General features: G+C 41.3%; 1 non-coding gene across 1 annotated transcript; it reads right to left on the bottom strand.

Moving 5' to 3' along the window:
* Positions 1-2,905: 2,905 nt before the first annotated feature.
* LOC141716001 (small nucleolar RNA R71) lies at positions 2,906-3,012 on the bottom strand. The gene has a single exon (XR_012572737.1). It is a non-coding gene; the product is annotated as a small nucleolar RNA R71 (small nucleolar RNA).
* Between the last annotated feature and the right edge of the window lie 1,732 nt (positions 3,013-4,744).

Genomic DNA, 4,744 nt, shown 5'->3' with positions numbered 1-4,744 from the left:
GCCAGATTGGATGATTATAAACTATTTCTACAATGGGCTGGGTGCTACTTCTAGACCCATGCTCGATGCAGCATCAGGAGGAGCCTTGTGGGCTAAGAGCTACAATGAAGCTTATGAATTGATTGAACTGATGGCTGCTAATGAATACCAGAATCCTTCCCAGAGGCTAACTGAGGGAAAAGTAGTAGGAATTCTGGAGTTGGATATAGCAATTGCTATAGCTGCCCAATTGAAGGATTTAACGATGAAGGTGAACACTTTGACTAATTATGGAGTTAATTAAATCTCTAGTGTCTGTGAGCTTTGAGCTGGTGCCCATGAGACTGATCAGTGTGCTATTTCTAGTGAATCACCTCAGTTCGTGAGCAACTTTCAGTGATTGCAAGAACCTGTGCCAGCCACTTATCATCCCAACAACAGCAATCATCCTAATTTCAGCTGGAGCAACGCTCAGAATATGATTCAACAGCCTTATCAGCAATACCCAGCTAAGCAGTACGACCCCCCTGGTTTTCAGCAACCGCAATATGCACCAAGGCATCAACTTCAGATGCGCCAAGCAATGAAAAATCTGAATTAGAGGGGTTGAAGTTTATGTGCAAGAGTCAAGTTATTTCTATTAAGACCTTGGAAAATCAAATTGGACAAATTGCCAATGCCTTGCTAAATCGTCAACCTGGTACATTACCTAGTGACACTGAAGTTCCAGGAAAGAGGGAAGCTAAGGAGAAGGTGAAAGCAATCACTTTGAGATCTAGAAAGGTTACGAATGCCGAACACACTCAAGTTTTAACTGAAGAAGCTGGGTGATAAGTGGCATTTTATACCACTTAGAACATCTTAAAATGGCTTAAATTGGTGCCTTGAAATCAAGTATTTTGTGTATTTGATGCGTTTTTCTAGTGTTTATGCATTTCAGGGTATTAGTGCATTTCGGAGGAGTAATCATCAAGAATAAGACTTGGCATGTGTTCACCATTGAGAGAGGAAAGGAAGGGGCAGATTACGGCGAAGAAACGGAGCAAACTCAGGATTTTTCCAGTAGGGTCCTGAGCGCTCGCTCAGCAATGCTGAGCGGCCGCACAGGAAGCTGAGCGCCCACTCAGCTATGCTGAGCGGCCGCGCAGGGTCGGGAAAAAAGATAATTTATTTTAGGACTTCTACTTCTGTTTGGCTTCCACTTCTATGTAATCTGAGTTTTATGGGACTATTATATAAGTAGATTTGGAGACGTTTTCACGAAAGAGGATCGTGGTATTAAGCAAGGAGCGAAGGAGATAAGGAAGAAGACCATTTTGTCACACATCAACGAAGAGGAAGCATATTTTCTTGTGATTCTTGTTTCGTTGTAACATTGGATGCTAGTTTTCTTACTTTGAACCTATTTACTCTTGTGACGTACTATGGTTTAATATAATTAATTTAGTTATTATTTTCTTGTGTTTATTTATCATGATTTCATATGAACCCATGATGACGATGAGTGCTATTATGGGCTAATCGTGATCATGGGGTCGCAACGGATTTACTATGGAATTCTTTAGTTAATTGTTTAATACTTTAGTGTGTGATGATTGTATGATATCTAGTATTGGTTGTGCGTATTCGTCTTATGTGCGTCGCGAACATATAAGATAGGGTGTTAATCTCTTGTGAAGCGATGGTGGATCTTGAGATTTAGAACTTGCCATGCTAGCATAGGTTCATGTATGATGTGCATGATTAGTGGGTAACTCTAACAGTTTTATTCGCCCTGTGTAATCAAAAGGAATAACTTGTGCTTAAATCGTTGTGTTGTCAATTTCTGTAGACGTATAGGAACTCAACATAATTGATGCCTATTCAACTTCTATCTTAATTGTGGATGCTTGGTAGAATGGTATTAGTACAATGAAAGTTGGCTTTTATCAGTTTCATGTTATTCGATTAATATCATCACTGTCACATGCTAAAGGTAATAACAATAACTACTGAAGGAAGTTGTAATGAAGTTGTGATCTCATGAGTGTTTTAATATTGTTAATTTGAAGTGATTAATTAAGTAATTAATTGTAGTTAATATTTAGTCAACAATTCTAAGTGTTAGTGTCTTAACATTGAGAAGTAATCATACATTGGTGCGTGAGTTTAATTAAACAATAATTAGTCTGAGTCTCTGTGAGAACGAACTAGAAAGTATTCTATATTACTTGCGAACGCGTATACTTGCATGAATATTAGCGCGTGTTTTCGCCCTAACAAGTTTTTGGCGCCGCTGCTGGGGACTCGGCGTATTTGTTTAGTTTATGTACTTACCATCATTGGTCATTAGGACTCAGTGATTAGGACGTAGTAGTTACTTATTGTTTCCGATTGTGTTTCAGGTACTTTAGCGAGCGTTTATGCAAACTCGTTCTCGTACTCGCAAGAGGAATTTAGATACAGCTGAGGAGACAGACGAAGTTCTTGATATTCCGGAGAAGATAGATTTTGAAGATTCGGATTCAGGAACTGAGCAGAAAGAACCAGTAAACATGGGTGATCGTATTGTTCAGGCTGATCCAGCTCTTATGGACTTTTCTCGGCCAAATATTGATGACATTCAGTCAAGCATTCTTCATCCGGCTATTCAAGCTAACACCTTTGAAATCAAGCCGGGCACTATTCAGATGGTGCAGAATTCTGTTTCTTTTGGAGGAGCTGCGACTGAAGACCCCAACATGCACATAAGGAATTTTGTCGAGATCTGCAGCACTTTCAAGTATAATGCCGTGACTGATGAGGGTATCAAGCTGAGGCTTTTCCTATTCTCACTGAGGGACAAAGCTAAGGACTGGTTACATTCTGAACCAGCTGGGTCCGCACTACTTGGTAAGATCTTGTGCAAAAGTTTCCGGTGAAGTTTTATCCGATGGCAAAGATTGCTGCTATGAGGTGTGCTCTTACTCAGTTTGCGCAGCAACCTTCAGAATCTATGTGCGAAGCTTGGGAACGCTACAAGGAAATGTTGAGGAAGTGTCCACATCATGGAATGCCCGATTGGATGGTGATCATTGGTTTCTATAATGGTTTGGGGGCCCAATCTCGGCCCATGCTCGATGCAGCAGCTGGAGGTGCCTTATGGGCTAAAAGCTATACTGAGGCTTATAATCTTATCGAGACTATGGCTGCAAATGAGCATCAAAACCTAACTCAGAGGATGATGCCTGAGAAGGTAGCAGGTATTCTGGAAGTCGATGCAGCCACCCCTATTGCAGCGCAGCTTCAAGCGCTGTCAATGAAGGTTGATTCTCTGGCTACATATGGAGTTAATCAAATAGCTATGGTTTGTGAGCTTTGTGCAGGTTCTCATGCTACGGATCAGTATTCTCTTGTCAACGAATCTGTTCAGTATGTGAATAATTATCAGCGACAACAGCAGCCTGTGCCAGCTACTTATCATCCTAATAACAGAAATCATCCAAATTTCAGTTGGGGTAATAATCAGAATGCTATTCAACCACCATATCAGCAAGGTGTGAGTAAACAGTCTAATCCACCTGGATTCCAGCAAACACAGCAGTATGCTCAAAGGCAATCATATCCTCAACAGGGAAGTGCGGATGTACCTACTAGTGCTGATTTTGAGGAACTTAAGCTGTTATGCAAAAGTCAGGCGGTTTCTATCAAGACCTTGGAAAACCAAATAGGTCAAATAGCCAATGCAGTGCTCAATCGTCAACCTGTCACTCTTCCCAGTGATACGGAAGTACCAGGCAGGAAGGAAGCTAAAGAGCAAGTCAAGGCTATTACCTTAAGGTCTGGAAAAGTTGCTGATGCTGAAAAGGCAAAAGAAGGAGAAGCTGAAGTTAGAGATGAAGAAGCTAAGCAAAAGGAGAAAGCGGCGGAACCAAGGAAGACTACTGTTGAACACACTCTACCTGAGGGTAATACAGGGGAGAAATAGCTCTATCCTCCACCACCTTTTCCTAAGAGATTGCAGCAACAAAAGCTGGATAGACAGTTCGGTAAGTTTCTGGAGGTGTTCAAGAAACTTCACATTAATATACCTTTCGCTGAGGCTCTGGAGCAAATGCCTAGTTATGCAAAGTTTATGAAGAGTATTCTTTCAAGGAAGGTGAAACTGGATGACCTTGAGACCGTTGCTCTCATGGAAGAATGCAGCGCTGTTCTGCAGCAAAAGTTACCTCCAAAGCTAAAATGATCCAGGTAGCTTCACCATTCCTTGCACCATTGGCAAATTGACTTTTGACAAGTGCATATGTGATTTGGGAGCAAGCATCAATCTGATGCCGTTATCGATCTTTAAAAAGGTTGGATTTGCCTGATCCAAAACCCACATACATGTCTCTATAATTGGCTGATCGTTCTATTACTTACCCAAGGGGCATAGTGGAGGATGTGCTAGTCAAGGTGGATAAGCTCTTCTTTCCTGCAGATTTTGTTATTCTGGATTTTGAGGAAGATAAAAAGATTCCCATAATCTTCGGAAGACCTTTCTTGGCTACTGGCCGTACCTTGATAGATGTGCAGAAAGGTGAACTTACTATGCGGGTACAAGATCAGGATGTGACCTTCAATGTATTTAAGGCAATGAAATTCCCTATAGAAGATGAGGAGTGCTTAAAAGTGGATGTGATTGATTCTGCGGTTACTTCGGAACTCGATCGCATGCTAGTAGTCTGATGCATTGGAAAAGGCCTTAGTGGGGGATTTTGACAGTGATGATGAAGATGGCAATGAGCAATTACAATATCTGAACGCT

Source organism: Apium graveolens, chromosome 3 (assembly GCF_009905375.1).
Source record: "Apium graveolens cultivar Ventura chromosome 3, ASM990537v1, whole genome shotgun sequence".
NCBI classification, from domain to species: domain Eukaryota; kingdom Viridiplantae; phylum Streptophyta; class Magnoliopsida; order Apiales; family Apiaceae; genus Apium; species Apium graveolens.
This window is presented reverse-complemented; position numbering and strand designations above follow the sequence as displayed.